Genomic DNA, 20,313 nt, shown 5'->3' with positions numbered 1-20,313 from the left:
AAGTGTCCCTGTCTCGCGCCTTTGTGCCTCGTTGAAGAGGCCATAATCATCTCCCGGAGCAGGTGCCACCAGTGAGGCACCTTGCCACCATGGTTCCTCGCGATATATACTTGCGAAACATTTCAAGAGTATGCACTCAGAACGCCATGAAGCCCTCATCATTGCTAAGTATCAATGTAAGATTGGTGGAGGAACTTAGCGTGTCACTCCTAATAATTTGCAAGCCTTCGAACACTTAGCAAAATGCAAGGGAGTTTGGAGAAAAGATTTATGCCTGGAGGATGAAAGGAACTCTTAGGTACAAAATACATGTACGAGTACGAGGCTACAAGATTTATGCCACCTATACTTTCTTCAACAAGTCAAGTTTATTTTTCTTCTTGTTTTTCTCTTGATAATAGATATTCTTGTAATGCTTCTGTGGAAACCAAACACAATTGTACTGATGCTCATACATGACATTCTCGCCTTGGAAATGCATCCATGATAATTACTAATTCTCTTAATAAAAATATGCATTTTTTCAGTTTCTCATTCCAATTCCCCTTGTCATGTTTGTCATTTAGCAAAGCAAAAATGTATCATCCCAAGTTTTCTAATAAGGCTTAGTGCCTTGATTAGTGTGCCAGGAGGGCATAATTGGATTTTTATGGGTTAATATGATTTGATTGTGATTATGTGAATTATATGTGTTATCCAAAAAATATACACAGATGATACGGCATGAAGGTTGGACACGTGGCATCATATTGTGGGCACGTGTCATCATATTCTTGACACATGGCATAGGCATCCAACAGTCAAACAAGCTGGAGAGAGCACACTTGCCAAATGAATAACAATTACTGCGTGGTGTGCTCAACAGGAAATCAGTTGCGCAGTATACTTACCAGAAAATAGGTTTTTCGGTATGATCTCCAGGAAACCCAGTATACTTGGTCGGATGAAGTCTGTTACATCCTCCTCACGCCTAACAGTTCACCTGAAAACTCTGTCAAACTTCTGAGGAATAGAACTACAACTAGCCGCGAAAAGAAAGAGATATTTTGCAGCAGTTGTGGTGCAGGCGCAACTCCTGGGCGTTGGGGACAATATAAATACAAGTCTTCCACCACTGTGGAAGGGGTTCAAATTTTTATCCTACCGAACAGCACCAGAAATATACCGACTGGCATGTTAGGAACACTTAGTAGCGATTTCTGCCATTTTGTATTGTTTTTGCACTTAGAATTGTACCTGTTTTCACTAGTCATCTTGTGTAAACCTCAAAGATCAATACAAATGGAAGAGGAAGTAGGTCATTACCATTTCTTGGGGTCAAACCTCTATAATTTCTGGTGTCTTTTATCATTCATTGCTAATAGTTCTTGGCTTATTTATGGTTCATTGATTATCTGAATTAAAGCTCTCTAATTAATTATTTTAACTCCAAGTTAGTTGGCTAAAAAACCAGTCAACATTTTGGTGCTCTCATTGAGAGCTGAACTTAAGACAATCACATTAGATTTTTGTTATCGCAAGGATGGTGGTCTCAACCCAAAGGTCAAGCCAAGAACCTCTATAGCCCATGGTTGAAACCTCTCGTCAAGTACCTTCAATTAGAAATTTGAATGGGCAACAAGGAAACTTACCGCCCAGGAACCCATCTGGTGTTGGGGGACAAACCGCTGGGCCCGCTGCAATAGGACGCAGAGCTGCCACTTCTACTGGAATAACCCATGCAGGAACTTCAAGTGGAGGTGCTGCCAGGGGTACCGACCAGCAAGGACCAAGGGCTAGGGGTCCTAGAAGGCATGAGCCCATGTAGACATTGAAGGGTTCGATCCCTAGATCAAACAAATGAGAGAGGCCATGGGATAAATGCAGGATCATCTTGCTACTATGAACCAGGGGCGGGCCACCGTCCAGTAGGCAATTAATGAGGCGTTCAAGAAGCAGCGCAGGGATTTTCAAGAGTGGATGGACCGGCATGCACGGGAGATACAAGCTCGATAAGAGGATATGGAATGCCAGACAAGGGAGGCTGCTGTATCTATTCGCAATTACATGCAACAGCAGCAAACCCAAGGTGTGGGGACTACAGTTGGAACTACTGCCCATAACCAGCAATGTCCTCCTGTCTTTGGTTTCAGTGAAGGTGTCATGCACGGACCAAAAACTCGGCCCCAGCAAGGAAATCATGGTCTGACTAGGAGTCATCGATCTGGTCGGGGAGCCCAAGACAACAATAATAGGCATCCCCTACCATCTAATGAATAGGTCCTTCTTGGGCATTACATGGGGCTAGATCGAGCAGGGAATTTTCGGCTAAGATCTCAAGGAAGTGGTCGAGAAAGAAATCTGGATGCTGTGGGTCGGGATGGCCACCAACGAGTGCCAGCACGGAATAGGAGCGGTCAACCCCAAAACTACCAGCAACAACCTGGTCGGTACAGACAACATCAAGAGTACCGACCAAGACCCAGAAGGGAGGAGCCAGAAGTTAGTAGTGCATTCAGACCCCATTATGCTGATGGGTATGATGAAGATGAGGCAGCTAACCAAGTTCACCAGCATAATAACCAAGGTCAGCGGGTAACCAGCCCAAAGGACCGTTTGTCCTACAAGGGCAGGAAATCCTTAACAACCAACCACCCTCAGGTGGAGGGTTCCAGGGAGTACCTCTAGTACTAGGAAGAGTAGACAATCTAAACTCTATTTTCAATCGAATGGATCCCATGGGAGGTGAAGACCTTTGAGATGCTCTTAATCGTAGCAGGGAGAATTGGGACTCAAATAATATAGCTCCGCCTGAGCCTGTTTGGGACCCGAGAATGGATGAGGTCCGCAATGCGGCATTGCCCCGGGCAGCTGCAGACCCTAACATCCAGGGCCAATTGGACCCGTTAAACCAATTAGTGAGGGACTTGACAGCCCCCAAATTAATAGATATTGAAATAGAAAGGCAGAGAGGTTTCCTGTTTTCGGAACGCATTAATCAGCTGCCCATACTCGTTAAATTCAAGATGCCAACATGTAAAATGTATACAAGGCGGGAAAACCCAGTATCCCATGTCCACAACTTTGAGTTGCAAACTGACCTCTAGGGGGTTCAGGATGATGCTAGGTGCAGAATCTTCCCGGCCACCCTGTCAGAAACTGCCCAGCAATGGTTTTTCAAGTTATAGCCAGGGTCAATCACGACATGGGATGGTTTTGTTCGCATATTCTATTCTCAGTTCTCCTCGGCAATGCCCCTTCTAGCCGAGCCAAATGATTTGGTGGACATAAAACAAAGGGACAATGAGCCTTTAAAAGACTATATTCAGCATTTCATGCAAGAGGCCACTAGAGTGAAGTCCCTTAGTGATGATGGTAAGTTGATAGCCATCAATTCGAGAGTCAAGGTAAAAAGTCTATTCTGGAGTAGCTTGAAGAGGAAGTCAGCGCGCACCACTCAAGAATTCCTTGATAGGGCAGAAGAATCTATAAAGCTAGAGGAAGCTAAGCGAAAGGTGGATAACCCAACTCAGGCGGTTACTGAGCAGGGGAAAATAGAGGTTGGAAATACCACAAATCCTGCAGAAGGAGCAAAGAATGGGGCCAAGAATGGCAAACACAGTAATGTGGTTGGAAGTAGTGGTAACCAGAATGACACTAAGAAGCCTAAGACCGTTGAGCAACCCAAGCCACGGGAATATGTTCCCAAATTTACTACATACTCCATCCTGCTAGAAACCCACAACTTCAACAACCTCCTCAGTAACAACCTCCCCAACAGTATCAAAGCAATCAACCACTCCTACCACCACCAGTTGCTGGCCAACTAGATGTGATCTGTGGAGGACCACATTTGTCCGGTAACAGTGGCAAGGCCCGAGAAAGATACGCCCATTCCCTTAGACACGAGCGAGAGGAAGATGTACTGGATGTCCAGGACCGTACTCCCAAACAACCTCGATACGAATGTGAACCCATCACATTCAGTGAGGAAGACATAAGTCACGTACATCATCTGCATAATGACCCTTTGGTGGTAAAGGTGCAAATCGCCAACATGATCGTGGCTCAGACGATGATTGATCACGGCTCATCTGCCAACATTCTATTCAAGAATACCCTAGACAGGATGAATTTAAGCATTAAAGACTTGAAACCATGCGAGCAACTGTTGTATGGGTTTACTGGGAATGGCATGGCCCCCACAGGAAGCATAAGGCTGCCTTAAACAGTAGGAATGACACCTAAAAGTAACACAGTAATGGCTTTGTTCGTGGTAATTGACATTTCCTCTCCGTACAATGCCATGATAGGCCGGCCGACCCTGTATGACCTTCGAGCAGTCACCTCGGTTTTCCACTTATCACTCAAATTCCCAACCCGAGCAGGTGTAGGATGTCTTAAGGGGAACCAACTGGTGGCCAGAGAATGTTATAATTCATCAGTAAAAAAGGCAGGCAAGGCAGTCTGTACCGTCCAATCTGTAGGGCCCAGTCACCAGAAATAAGATGCAGCCCAAAATGGGGGAGATGACATAGACCCTCATTTTGGGGATACTGATACAGGGGTGAGTCCAGTCGAAGAATAAGAAAAGGTCCCACTTGACCCAAATTACCTGACCAAGGTTGCCAAGGTAGGGAAAGGGCTGTCCGGGAACATAAGATTTTCTTTGATCCAGTTCCTATGGGATAACTAGGATGTATTCGCCTGGTCACATGATGACATGGTGGGGATCTGCCCAACCATTATAAGCCATGCCCTCAACATCGATACCGAACACTTCAAGCCCGTATAGCAGAAAATGAGGTTACTGGATCAGACGAGGGCAAAAGCATTAAAGGAGGAAGTGGAGAAGCTCTGAAATAACAATTTTACCAGGGAAGCCTTTTATCTTGTATGGGTTTCCAATCCCGTATTGGTACCAAAGCCTAACAACAAGTGGAGGGTATGCATGGATTTTACAGATTTGAATAAAGCATGCCTCAAGGATTGCTTCCCACTTCCAAGAATTGAGCAATTGGTGGACGGCACAGTCGGCCATGAAATTTTAACCTTCATGGATGCTTACTCAGGGTACAACCAGATAAGCATGCATCCACCCGACCAAGAGCATACAAGTTTCCGCACGGATGTGGGGTTGTACTGCTACAGAGTAATGTCGTTTGACTTGAAAAATGCTGGAGCAACATATCAGCGGCAGGTAAACCGTATGTTCAAGGACCAAAAAGGGAATAACATGGAAGTTTACGTGGACGATATGTTGGTAAAATCCAAGCAGGCTGAGGGGCACATTGAGGGCTTGGAGGAGTGTTTCAATATCCTAAGGCAGTATAGAATGAAATTGAACCCCCTAAAATGCTCCTTTGGTGTGGGATCGGGAAAATTTTTGGGGTTCATAGTACACTCCAGGGGAATAGAAGCAAACCCCAAAAAGATAAAAGCACTGCTGGACATGCCCTCACCAGCCAGGATCAAAGACGTGCAGAGCCTAACTGGACGCATAGCAACACTCAACAGATTTGTGTCTAAATCAACTGATAGGTGTATTCCATTTTTTAATATCCTTAGAGGCACAGAAAAATTTGAATGGACTGAAGAGTGCGAACAAGCCTTCCAAGCTCTAAAGCAGCAGCTGGCATAACCCCTGATCCTTTCAAAACCTCTAGAGGTTGAAGAACTATGCATATACCTGGCAGTAACTCAACACGCTTTTAGTGCAGTTCTGATCAGGGGAGACGACAAGATACAACATCCAGTCTACTATGTTAGTAAAAGGCTGGTTGAGGCCGAAAGCATGTACCCTTTACTTAAAAAATTAACTTACTGCTTGCTTTTGTCTTCAAGAAAACTTCACCCATATTTCCAAGCTCATTCAATCAAGATTCTTACCAACCAACCACTGCGCCAAGTCTTGCAAAAGTTGGACACCTCTGGTCGGTTGCTCAAATGGTCTATAGAGCTCGGGCAATACGAGATTACCTACCAGCCCCGAACAACAATTAAAGGCTAGGCTCTTGTAGATTTTGTAGCTGAGTGTACCAGAGTACCAGGTTCAAACGGAGTCATAGCTGAGTAGTCATTCGAGTCTGAGCTACCATGCAGAACGAATGTTGGGCAGAATGCCAAACACCCAGAATCCAGCACTATTGATTCCAAAAAATAACAATAAGGGAAACTACACGTAGATGGCTCGTCTCCTGACCAGTTTTCTGGAGCCGGTCTCACTCTAATCACCCTCGAAGGGCAACGCATCCATTGTGCACTTCGTTTTGGATTTAAGGCATCTAATAACGAAGCAAAATATGAAGCACTAATTCCGGGCATAAGATTAGCTAAAGAAGTGAAAGCTGAATCCTTAGAGATATATAGTGACTCGCAGCTAGTTGTCAACCATGTCCTCGGAGAATATGTTACTTGGTGAGAAAAAATGATGGCCTATCTTAGTAAAATCAAAGATTTTCTTGCTCAGATTAAGAGATACACCATCCAGTAGATACCTAGAGAACAAAATGCCACGACAGATGCACTGGCTAGGCTGGCCAGCAGTGTCGTGGTGGACAAAGCCAATTTGGTCCCCATTGAGTATTTGGACCGACCCAGTATCAACCTGCCAAAACCAGTCCTTCTAGTAGACAACACTCCATTCTAGATGACCCTGACTGCAACTTATCTAGAGCACGAAATCCTGCCCATCAGTCATAATGAGTCTAGAAAATTGATAAGGAAAGTTGTTCGGTACCTCATCCTAGACGGAGTTATGTGCAGAAGAGGATTTTCCATGCCATTTCCCAGGTGCGTCAACCAAACAGAATCAGGACGTCTTCTTGAAGAGGTACATGAGGGTTTCTGTGGGAATCATGCTTGGGGGTAGAGTCTATCTAAGAAAATTCTAAGGCAAGGCTACTTCTGGCCAACTATGAATGAGGAGTTAATATCGCATGTTCGAAAATGTGACAAGTGTCAGAGATTTGCAAAAATCCCCCGAGCAGCCCCAAACAAACTAACACAGATGCAAAGTCCATAGCCCTTTTCCATTTGGGGGGTCGACCTTATTGGTCGGTTGCCAAAAGGAAAGAGGGGAGTGCAGTACGCGATAGTAGCAGTGGATTACTTTACCAAATGGACGGAGGCCGAGCCACTGGCAACAATCACTTCCAAGAAAGGATTGGACTTTGTGGTAAAGAATATAATTTGTAGGTTTGGTCTACCCCACAAAATAGTGTTTGAAAATGGCACGCAATTTGACAGGCAGTTATTTACTGATTTCTGCACTAGACACGACATCACAAAAAGCTTCTCAGCAGTCTCACACCCACAAGAAAATGGACAGGTAGAATAAGTTAACAAGACTCTCAAATACACTCTGAAGAAGTGTTTAGAAGAGGCTAAGCGAAACTGGCCTGAGAAACTACCTGAAGTATTATGGTCCTATAGGACTACCAAGCAAACAGCTACTGGAGATACCCCCTTTGCACTTACATACGGGTAAGAAGCGATGTTGCCAGTAGAGGTGACTCTGCCGTCTCACAGGCGCATGGCATACAACCAAGATGGTAATCACCAGCTGTTAGCTGAATCCTTGGACCTAATTGAAGAAAGACGTGAAAAGTCCAACATACGCCTGGCTGCCCACCAGCAAAAAGTTGCCCGGTACTTCAATTCTAGAGTTAAGGAATGAAAATTTGACGTAGGAGACCTAGTCTTACAAAGAATATTCCCAGAAACTTGAGATGCTTCAGCATGAGTATTAAGCCCTAGCTGGGAAGGCCTTTACCAGGTTACGAAGATAGTACCACCCGGCACATACAAGTTAGCGCGGTATAACCAAGATCTCCAACTAGTACCTGTCCCCCATTATTGGAATGGGGAACACCTAAGGTAGTACTACCAATAAGATTGCTTTTAAGTGATCGTTGACCTTTTGGTGCAGGCATGATTTCCCTTACCACTAACCAGCCAAAGTTAGTTTTATTAATTATGCACAGGCACGATTTGCCCATTTATTGTAATAATTAATGTTTATGAATGTAAGCTACTTTGTAGCGACACAGCTTGTATGGTTAATCTTTAATCAATAAGACACGTTTTGTCCATTTTTACAAGCCTTTATTTTTACAATGATTCTCTTGCTAACTAGTGAATTACATCACAGATTTTTGGTAGTGTATGAAACCTTTGCAGGTTTTGGCAAACCCAAGTGGGCCCGAACAAGTTATTACGAATAGCTCTCGTCAATTAGCAAGGGACCAAGAGGATAACCCAAGACTTATGAATCTCGCTCGGCCACTTGGGGGGCACCATAGTCATACATGGACAAGAAGAGAAAAAAAAAGCATGTAATTAAAAGGACTTAGAAGCGTTAATTTTTATTAATGTTAAAGTGCTTGACGTTGCTCGGTATACCAGGAAACAAAAAGAGCCATAAAACAATTTCTGTAGATAGGGTTGAACAGTATTGTTTACAACTTGTTCGAAAAAATTGATTAGCTCTGATCAACAAATAGAGCTGCACAGCTCCAAAAAAACAGTATACACCAAGCAGTAATGAAAAATAAAGTACGAGCAGATACATACCCAAATCAAAATATCATATAGACATGTGTCAAAAGGCGCTCGAGATTAAAAGCTGCTCGACTCAACTGATGTTTCAACAAAAGAAAAATAAGTGCGCAAGAATAAAGACTGCTTAGCTCAGTCACTTTTTTTTTTTCAGACATAGACAATAAAAAAAAAAGACAGATAGAGTTTTCAAGAGACAGGGATGTGTTGCTCAGGATCAACAACAGGAGTTTCGGCTGGGAGATTGCTGGACTGTTCTGCAAAAGTTGGAGCCTCAGTTGAAGAACTTGGGTTTGATGGCAAGACATCCTCTTCAGGAGCTATGAAAACTGGCTCGGTGGGTGGCTCGACAGTCTCTGGCAACTACTTGGTAGGTACAGCTGGAGCCTCGTTCTTCTCCTGCTCAATGTAGTACTGCATGAGCTCATCGTAAGCTTCTCCCAAATAACTGAAGCCCATTGTTTTGTTACGAACCCAAAAATCAAAGAAAGTGCTCAGGCCAAAATCCTCCAAAGCCTTAGCATGGCAACCCGATCAGATTTTTCTTGCTCAAGAGCCTTTGTCAGTCTGTCCTCCTTTTCCTGGGCGGCCTTCTCAACAGCAGCAATCTTTTCCTTTAGCTCTTTGATCCTCCTCTCCAACTGGTTAACATCAAGGTTCCTCTACTCAGCAACATTTTTAAGACTCTCGTTTTCCTTAGTAACCTGCTCGGAGGTCCGTTGAAAATTATGAACTTGTTCGGATAACTCATTCATTAACTTGGGAGGTTTTTTCTTCAGACTCCTTTACCAAGCCAATCACCTACTTGCTCACCCCTTTGGCACAATAATGAGCATAGATAAGGACCAGCATACCCTGCAGCATGAAATAAGGAAACTAAGAACAAGTGACAGACAAGGAAAATCAATTAGTTCCAAGAATGTCAAATACTTACCCTAACAACATCCTGGAGGCCAGTGCTGATGATATACTCCAAGGATTTGGTACTTAAATTTGTCATGAAGTTAGATTGGGTAGAGGACACCCTTTTTGTGTGGCCTTGATGAATGGCTAAGGCCTTCTTTAAAGGTCCATGAAACTCCTCGGTAGGGTCCTTAGCAGCACCCTCTGGAACTCTGCTCGGGGGGCCAGACCTTTGCCCAGGGGATGAGTGAATAACCTCCTCAATCTGAGGTCCCTTGCCTTTGGCAGATTGGTGAACGATTGTGACCTTTTCTGAGAAGGAGCTTGTTTAGGGGTCCTAGCAACCTGCTCGGCAGGTTCATCAAAAGAGTTTGTCTTGTAGCGTTTGGCTGAGGGAGCCTCACTGCTCGGATCGATGGCATGTTACTGAGAAAATTTCTTAAAGAGCACAAACGACATGTCTACAAATCAAAATAAAAGGTTAGTAAGGCGGCGAGCAGCATTGGAATAAGCAGAAAATTATAATTACGAAATAATGCAAAGAAAGTTATATAAAGAGAGTGAAATCACCCTCTTCATTCCCCCCCCCCCCCCCGAGCAGCCGGCTACTCTGGGCAGTACATCCTCATCACTGTTTGATGAGCTTGAGTTTAAATGCTCCACTTCAATCTGCTTCCCCTTTCTAGACTGGAGGGAAGTGGGAGATTTTGGAGCACTATGCTCAACAGGCTCTTGGTTGACAACCCCTACCGAGCTTCTTGTTCGGTGGGCCACGCAAAGTTTGGACAGAGGTACAGATAGCCTGGTTTGTTTTTTAGATGGTGGAGAACTGGGCGACTTAGTACTGGGCGGGTGCTTCCTAGGCGACTGTCTAGTAGGGGTAGCACCCTTGACTTGCGTCTCTAGATTGGGGTAAAGCCCACCATTGGTTAATTTATCTGCAGTGGTCAGGGCCACCATGTCTTTAAGGTCGAGCTTTATGGTAGCCAACCTACGAGCCCGTTTAGCCATCTCCCGAGTAGGGACCAGATAGCTAAATGGGCCATTGCGTTGAAAAGATAGGTGGGTGGCAGCAATATTTTCAGTAAGAAAGTACTGGATGGCATACTCCCCAACTTTGGAGATGTCGTTCGTATTGGCCAGGTAAATATTGGAATCCCTATGGCTGAAATAGAAATATCCCGAGCGGCCTTTTCGGGGGCTAGATTTGAGGTCAAAGAGGTAATTAATTTTGTGGACAGAGGGTACTTGCCAATTTAAGGATTTGTACAATAAATAAAGGGCAGAAAGAAACCTAATGCCCTTGGGACTGATCTAGGTTGGGCAAATCCCAAAATAATCAGCCACACTTTGAAAGTATGGCTGAAGAGGGAGAGTGGCTCCAGCAGTTATATGGAATCGGCTCTAGGCACAGAATTGGGCCCCAGGGTCATTGGTAGTTTGACAGGCAGGAGGCTTGATGATGGATACAACCTGCAGCTTAAAATGCTCCTTCATGTTCTGTATTTGTTTAATTGAAACAGTACTAGCAGGAACCACATAGAGAGGACCCTCTTCCTTCTCGGCCAACGGGTTTAGGGATGCCTCAGTATAAATCTCCGTAGCATACTCGGTCTCAAAATCTTCTTCCAATCCCGAGCCACTGGGCTTCTCCTCGGGGGGTGATGCCTCTCTGGAATCCTTTCCAGTAGCGCGCCATGCCACACGAGGATCTTCTTCATTTGAGCCTCGAGTTGTCTTTTTGATACGAGCCATTATAATGGAAGACACAATGATGGAGTTCAGTGATCACCTCCCCCGAGTAGTCTGCGCACACAAGAAAAAGGGGAAAATGAGGTGAGAGCACCGAACAGCACCGGTCGGTATAATTTTCGTAGGGTATACCAACCAGCCTGGAGTAAACACAACACAATATATCGCGTAGAAGGAAGACAAGATCAAAAGTGAAAGAAACTGAGAAAATGAAGGGCTTTCTGAAAAATTTATCAGAGAGTTGTTCTTGGTGTTCTTCAAAAACACCGAACATAAATCTACCAAAATGGGTCGCAAAAGAAGTGGTCTTTTTGTAAAATCAGAAAATAAAACAAGTTACCCGTTACAAGAGCTACTCAAAACAGTTTTTATTTACTGATTCAAACAACATTCATGAAAGAAATCCAAGGGTTTGGCAAAAACAAAACCCATGGCCACAGGGAAAAAAAGAAGTATTCTCACATAAATCACAGATATACCAAGGAGGAAAAAGAAGAACTTACTGGTAGTAGGTCTGCGATGGTAACACGAGCCGAAAAGCTTCGGTGATCACGGGCTGGGCACTGGTTGGTGTAAAAACTCGAAGTTCACAAAGAGGGAAGTTTTGAGCATTTGGGGAGTTTGAAAGGAGAAGAGACTGTAAAAAATGAAGTCAGAAGAGAAGGAAGCTATTTATAGTCCAGGTATCAATGCTCTACCTCCTCCTGTGAGCATTGATGAGGCATCCCTTCAACTGCTGCAAGCATGTCTCCCCAGACACGTTAGCACACCACCCAGCATGTCCTTCCAATCACTTCACCCTTAACCGCCCAACACGTCAGCCACTCTTCGGTAACTGCACAAACCAACGGTACAGTTATAAAGAGAAGCCATTATGACACTTTATGGTATCAAAAGGAGGCGGGAAAGAGTGAAAAGTCATTTCTTGGAAACTTGAAAAAGTGCAAAGGTCTTCAACTCTATTAAATGAAGATGCCACGTAGCAAAGAGAACATACCCCTGACTAGGATGAATGGGGTGGTATCCAGAAGGAAAGTTTACATATTGCTCAGCACCATTGCAAACTTGGGGGGGGGGGGGGGGGGAATGTTATCCCAAAAATATACACAGCTGATACGGCATGAAGGTTGGACACGTGGTATCATATTGTGGGCACATGTCATCATATTCTTAACACGTGGCATAGGCCTCTAATAGTCAAACAAGCTAGAGAGAGCACACTTGCCAAATTAATAACAATTACTGCGCAGTATGCTCACTAGGAAAGCACCTGCGCGGTATACTTACCAGAAAAGAGGCTGCTCGGTATGATCTCCAGGAAACTTGGTATACTTGGTCAGATGAAGCCAGTTACATCGTCCTCACGCCTAACAGTTCACCTAAAAACTCGGTCAAACTCCTGAGGAATAGGTCTACAACTACCCGTGAAAAGAAAGGGATATTTTGCAGCAGTTGCGATGCAGGCGCAACTTCCTGGGCATTGGGGACAGTATAAATATAAGTCTTCCACCATTTTGGAAGGGGTTCAGATTTTTAGCCTACCGACTAGCCTGTTAGGAACACTTAGCAGCCATTTCTGCCATTCTGTATTGTTTTTACACTTAGAATCGTACCTGTTTTCACTGGTCATCTTGTGTAAACCTCAAAGATCAATACAAATTGAAGAGGAAGTAGGTCATTACTGTTTCTTGGGGTCGAACCTCTATAATTTATGGTGTCTTTAATCATTAATTGCTCATAGTTATTGGCTTATTTATGGTTCATTGATTTTCTGAATGAAAGCTCTCTAATTAATTATTTTAACTTCGCGTTAGTTGGCTAAAAAACCAGTCAACAATATGAGTTATATTATGATATGACTGCTTATGCATGTTTAAGTGTATTAAATAAGCTTGTGGGCCCATTTATGTTAAAAAGGGATTTGTCGTAATTTTTGACCCATTTAGGGTATATCTATAATTATATGTTTTATGATTAAGACCACATTATTATGTGGATATATTTAGGTCGGTCCTTTTGAGAAAAGTAGCGAAAAAGTCACAACGGGGATCAATACCCGGCTCGGGGTGAGCTTAGGGGTATTTTGGTAATTTACTGAGATTTATTGAGTAATGGGAATTAATTTGATGAGTGTTCAGGTTTAATGGATTTAATTGGGAAATTCGTGGTGAAATTTGAGGTTAGTGGGAATTTTGGCAAATGACTAAAATTCCCGTGAGTTGGTTATGAGGATAAGTTTGGAGTAGGGGAAAATTGGTCATTTGACCACACAATTAGAGTAAGATGTAACCCTTTGTTTAGGGTTTGGTCATTCACATATACACTAGCTCTCTTTCTCTCCTTGTTTTCTTTCAAATGGTTAAGCACACTCTAAGCTTTCAAGTGTCCAATTCTTGAGGTTAGTGGTATCTCTTGAGGAAAGGGGGGATTTGCTAAAGCTAGGGGCTGTTAAGTGATCATCCAAGGGCTAGGATGATGAAATTCTTCATATGAGGTATGGATTTTCTGAGTCTTCTTCTGTTCTTCATTGTTATTGAGGGAGTTTGGGTTCTGGCTTTTTTTTTAATTCTTGATTTCTAAGTGTCTATCTAAGAGTTGTGATGTTAGAATTAGGTCAAAGAACTTATTTGTGCACTAAAATTGGAATGAAAATCTGTGAGTTAAGGTTTGATTTTCAGATTTGGAGAGAAAATGGAGTTTGAAGCTCAAATTGGGGATTTTCGGAATTCATGGGTTTGGGGGTGTTTTAAAGGTTTTGGGTTGTTTTTTATTGCTTTCTTGTGTTGCTAGGACAATTTATGTGGTCGAATAAGGTTAAAATCGTTCTTGGGAGACTTGCAAATTCTGAAAATCACTAGTTTTTTGGGTTTGCAGGGTAGCATTGCGACGCTGTTCTTGAGTACAGCAATGTGTGTGCAAGGGATTTTTGGGCGTGGGCTCTCTGCCTAGTTGAGCGTCGTGGCTCTTTTAGGGGCATGCCACGGCTCAAAGTGAAAAAATTGTGTTTTGGGTTGTGGGAACCAAAACCTAAAGGCTCGGGAATTGTTTTACTACCCAGTTTAGTAGAATTCCAGGTTCCGGAGGCTAGGACTTGGTCCAGAAGCCTTTATTGGTTCATTTATTGATAGTTATTCTTTGTTATGGTTGTGAATAGGGTATACGATTAGGCTCGGGAGGAAAGGATCGCACTCGGGGTCGCCATACACTATCCATTTAGGACTTGAGGTAAGAAAACTGCACCCAGATTGGGATTAGGGCTTGAGCCTTGGTTATTGAACATGACTATAATCATGCCATCAAATATCTGTTTAAATGTGAATGAATATTTTTGACTGGCTTTTTGGCCAACTAACTCGGAGTTAAAATAATTAATTAGAGAGCTTTCATTCAGACAATCAATAAACCATAAATAAGCCAAGAACCTAATAACTACGAGCAATGAATGATAAAAGACACCAGAAGTTATAGAGTTTCAGTCCCAAAAGACGGTAATGACCTACTTCCTCTTCAATTTGTATTGATCTTAAAGGTTTACACACGATGACCAGTGAAAATAGGTACAACTCCAAGTGTAAAAACAATACAAGATGGCAAAAATCTCTGCTAAGTGTTCCTAAAGAACTGATCGCTATATTCCTGGTGTTGGTCACTAGGCTAAAAGTCTGACCCCCCTCCATAGTGTTGGAAGACTTGCATTTATACTATTCCCCATGCCCAGGAAGTTGCGCCTACCCCGCAACTATTGCAAAATATCCCTTCCTTTTCGCGGGTGGTTGTAGTCCTATTCTTCAAGAGTTTAACCGAATTTTCAGGCGAACTGTTAGGCGTGAGGAGGATGGTACTGACTTCATCCGACCAGATATACTGGGTTTCCTGGAGAGCATATTGAACAACCTCTTTTCTGGTATGCATATCGCGCAGCAATTGTTATTCATTTGGCGAATGTGCTCTCTTCAATTTGTTTGACTGTTGGATGCCTATGCCACGTGTCCAACCTTCATGTCACATCAGCTGTGTATATTTTTGGGATAACAAATATGTTATGTCTAAAATGTGTACTTAATTGAATCTGTTTGAAAATCTCGGCTCATAAGTTGTGATTGGCATAAGCATGTGGAATGAATGTCGTTATGGCTAGGCCACTTCGGAAGTGCGATATGCACTTGTCTGGCTCTGAAGTCGCTTGAATAAACAAAGTGTGGTATGTAGTCATGTGACCGTATGGTCACGTAATTGAGTTGAATGCCTGCTTGAGTATGGTTATTACTACTAAGCATGCTATTTGTGATCCGTTGATTTATTTGTATCTATTTATTTAAGTTTTCTTGCTGAGCCTTGGCTCACAGGTGCTATGTGGTGCAGGTAAAGGTAAAGGAATGTTGGACCAGCCATGAGTTAGAGAGCTTCAAGGGCGGTGTGTACATATGCAGCCTGCTCGACCTCCATAGCCGAGATATCTGTTAAGAAACTAGGGTTGAACATTATTTTGCCGCTTAGGCCGGCCTCTCTTTTGTATTTTTTTGAATTGTAATTAATTTAAACTATTTTGGGATCACATGTACAGACTTAAACTTTTAATTGAAATGACTACTGTTGACCAACATTTTTCATACCTAATCCATTAGTTAAGTTTAATTACACGTTTGGGTCTAACTGACTCGTTTAGTGAGTTAAGCATTATTTTAAAACACATAGTGTAACAATCCTAGATTAGTAGGACGCTACAACTTGGTATCAGAGCCGTCTAGGTTTAAGGGTTCCTAAAGATTTGTTGGGCATGTACACTCGCCGCTAAATATAAGCTCGACTCAAGGTTTGGTAACTATTAATGTGGTTATGTGCTTAATTGAAGTATATATGCTTTATCTGTGTGATGGAATAGGAAGCATGAGTTATACTGATAGGGTCTGGCCCTTAACTGCTATTTGTATATGAAAAGGCATGCTTATTAGCATTGCTTCTGTGTGTTAGAGTTATTGAAATGCTTATTAGCATTGTTGATACATGCATTTTCTTAATTTTTGGTTTTGGACAGTGGGGTGACTTCTAGAACCCGTTATCATTGCCTGATAAGCTAAGTCATTGATTGTAGATATACTTGAAAAGTTATGGCTCCAAGGCAGTCAGTTCGACTGGCTGGCGTTGAGATCGAGGCTAAAAATGATAACCAGGGTCAGAATCCTCTGCTAGCCCCTAAGAATTGGCAACAAGTGCTTGCTGATATGCAAGCCAGACTTCAAAGTCAGGAAAATATGATCCGATTACTGAGACAATAGGTTCCATCAGAGAACGCTGCACCAGTCATGCCACCTATTGTGGTACCAATTGTACAGTAGCTAGAGGACAAAAACAAGTGGAAGTTGTTGTACGAAAGATTTAGGAAACAACACCCTCCAATCTTTGAGGGAAGACTAGATCCACTCAAGGCTGAGTAGTGGATGAGCCTAACCACCTCCATCATGGATTTTATGAGGGTGGCAGTTAATGACAGAGTGGCTTGCATCACCTTTATGTTGTGGAGCGATGCCCATATTTGGTAGGAAGTGGTGTCCCAGACATGGAATGTTACTATTATGAACTGGGATGAGTTTTGGAACCTATTTAACCAGAAATACTACAACAAAGCAGTTCAACTGCGAAAGTGGACGAGTTTACCAATTTGGTGCAAGGCAGTATGTCATTCACCAAGTATGCCTTGAAATTTGACAAGCTGGCTAAATTTGCACCGGACGTGGTGCCTACCAATGCAGCAAGACATGATAGATTTGTTCGAGGGATGGGTGCTAAGATAGCCCTAGATGTTCGGCTTACGTCAGTGCCTGGGGAAACTACTTATGCCCAGGTGGTTGAAAAAGCCCTTATGGCTGCGGAAGCCAAGAATAAGATTTAGAGAGAGAGAGAGTGTTGCACGATGTGATGTTCAGAGGGCAGTGCCTCCATTTGTGGGATCTGGTAGGGGCGAAGGCCCTGACAATCAGAAGAGGAAGACCCCTGAAACCCCTACCATTTGGACCTGATAGGAGGGGTTAGGGTGTTCAGGGTTTCCGCCAGGGCGGCAATGAGGCTTGGAGGAGCTACTCAGAGTATGCCATGTGCAGGAGGTGCCATCTAGGAGAATGTCGAGTGTGGTTGGACATCTCAAAAAAGATTACCCAAGCTAGAATAAGGAGGAACCAAAGAAGGCGGACAGCTTGACTCCAGCTCAAGTGGTCACCTTGATGTAGTCAGAGGCTGAGGCTAGTCCCTCAGTAGTGATAGGTCAGATCCCTATTGTTCGTTCTCCTTTCACTATGTTGATTGATTCTGGTGCTATGCATTCTTTTGTTTCTATTAGGGCGATAGAAAGATTGTGTAGACCATGTGATTTTTATGCTGTGGGGTTTGGGACCGTGCTGCCTACTGGGGAATTATTAGCTTCTAGGAGATGGGTCAGATCGTTACCAGTAGAGATTGATAGTAGGGAGTTGTCGGTGGATCTTATAGAGTTGACAATGGAGGACTTTGATATGATTCTGAGCATGGATTGGTTAGCCAAGTATGGAGCAACAATAGACTGTAAAAGGAGGATGGTAACCTTTGAGCCTGAGGGAGAGGACTCGTTCATGTTTGTGGGTACTTTGAACGGGCCTCGTGTTCCTATGATTTTGGCATTGAAGGCTAGATTTTTGTTGCAAGGAGGTTGCATAGGATTCCTAACTAGCGTGGTGGATACCAACAAGGATGTACCTATTGCATCGGAGAAGACTAGGTTGGTCTGTGAATTTTCAGATGTATTCCCAGAAGATTTACCAAGTTTTCGCCACACAGAGAGATAGAATTTGTTAATAAATTGGCATCGGAGACAAAACCAGTGTCTAGTGCACCATACAGGATGGCTCCAACAGAATTGAAAGAACAAAAGGTTCAGTTACAGGAGCTACTTGATTTAGGGTTTATCAGGCCCAATTTCTCGCCATGGGGTGCGCCAGTTTTATTTATAAAGAAGAAGGATGGTTCCTTGAGGATGTGCATTGATTACAGAGAACTGAATAAGCTAACTATCAAGGAATAGGTATCCACTGTCGAGGATCGATGATTTGTTTGATCAGCTACAGGGCAAGACAGTGTTCTCAAAGAATGATCTTTAATTTGGTTATCACCAGCTGAGGATCAAAGATGAGGATATTCTGAAGACAGCTTTTCATACCAGGTATGGGCATTATGAGTTCTTAGTCATGTCATTTGGATTTACTAATGCCCCAACTACTTTTATGGATTTGATGAACAGAGTATTCAAGGATTACCTGGACAAATTCATGATTATCTTCATCGATGACATCCTGGTTTATTCCCAGTCGAAGGTAGAGCATGAGCAGCATCTCCGGTTGGTATTGCAAAGAATGAGGAAGCACAGATTGTATGATAAGTTCAAGAAGTGTAAATTCTAGTTACCTCATGTGACATTCCTTAACCACATTATTAGTAAAGATGAAATCAAGGTGGACCCAGCCAAGATTGAGGCAGTTAGAGATTTGCCAAGGCTAAGGAGTGCTTCAGAGATTAGAAGTTTCATTGGGTTGGCGGTATATTACCGACGCTTTCTAGAAGGGTTCTCAAGGATTGCGACACCACAGACAGAGTTGACACGCAAGAATCTGAAGTTTGTATGGTCAGATAGATGTCAGAATAGCTTCCAGAAGTTGAAATGACGATTGATCATTGCTCCAGTATTAAGTCTCTCGTCAGATCGGGAGAATTTTGTGGTTTATTATGATGCATCAAGGCAAGGGTTAGGTTGTGACCTTATGTAGGCTATAAAGAAGATTGCATATGCATCACGACAACTCAAGGATTATGAACAGTGGTACCCTACGCATGATCTGGAGTTAGCAGCGGTGGTCTTTTCATTGAAGGTATGGCGGCACTACCTTTGTGGAAAGAAGTGTGAGATATACATTGACCACAAGAGCTTGAAATATTTCTTTACCCAGAAAGATCTGAACACGAGACAGAGGCTTTGGCTGGAGTTGGTGAAAGATTATGACTGTGAGATTCTTTACCACCCAAGGAAAGCTAACGTGGTGGCAGATGCCTTGAGCCAGAAAGGTCCGGGACAGTTATTCAGATTGAAGCGTATATCAAAGGAATTGGCGGAGGAGATGATTAGAGCAGGAATAGAGTTGGTGGTGGGCCAGTTAGATAACATCACCTTGGAGTCTACTCTTCTTGAAAGAATTAAGGAAGGTCAGTTGAATGATCCTCAGTTGATGAGGCACAGAGAGGACATCCTAGTTGGAGTGGCTAAGGACTATACTATTTTAGAGATGGGTCTACTGAGGTATAAGAAGCGAATTTGTGTTCTTATAGGCTCTGCTATCCGATAAAAGATTCTGGATAAATCTCACACCACACTGTACTTGCTCCATCCAGGCATCACGGAGATGTATCAGGATTTGAAGATTTATATTGGTGGCCTGGGATGAAGAAGGATGTGATTGAATATGTGGCTAAGTGCCTAACATGTCAGCAGGTGAAAGCTGAACACCAGAGGCCAGTAGGGCTATTACATCATTTGGGTATTCCTTAGTGGAAATGGGTGGGCATTATTATGGACTTCGTAATGGGATTAGCTGATAAACGAGTTTTAGACTCGTTTATCTATGTGTTTTTAGGTAGAGTATTAGGTGTTTAGTTTTGTTTTGTTCTATTTTACACTTGTTTTTGTGTGTTTTCATGTGTGGAAGGGCATAGGTGAGTTAGGTGTGGAAACATGGTGGAAAACCCGACAAAAGGACAAAAATTGGTGGAAAACAGTGTTTCGGAGCACTTTCTGCGACCACAGGAATGGGATTCTGCGGCCGCAATTCCAGAAAAGTTTGGCATTTCCAAGGCATTCCTGTAACTGCAGGAATGCTATCCTGCGGCCGTAGGATATGTCTAGAAATGTGAAAAATGCAAATTTTTAATAAAGGGTGTTTTCGTCATTTCATGTTTAGGAGAAACGCTAATCAGGTTTAAATCACAATTTTGGAGAGGAAAATAAGGACTTTTTGTGGACCTGGACTAGGAAAAGAGGATTAGGATCACTTTGGGAGAAGAGCTTGGATCGACATAGAGTTTGTACGCCCTAAATATCCACGG

This window comes from Humulus lupulus, chromosome 5 (assembly GCF_963169125.1).
Source record: "Humulus lupulus chromosome 5, drHumLupu1.1, whole genome shotgun sequence".
Classification (NCBI taxonomy): domain Eukaryota; kingdom Viridiplantae; phylum Streptophyta; class Magnoliopsida; order Rosales; family Cannabaceae; genus Humulus; species Humulus lupulus.
The sequence above is the reverse complement of the archived record's forward strand: the minus strand, read 5'-3'. Positions refer to the sequence as shown.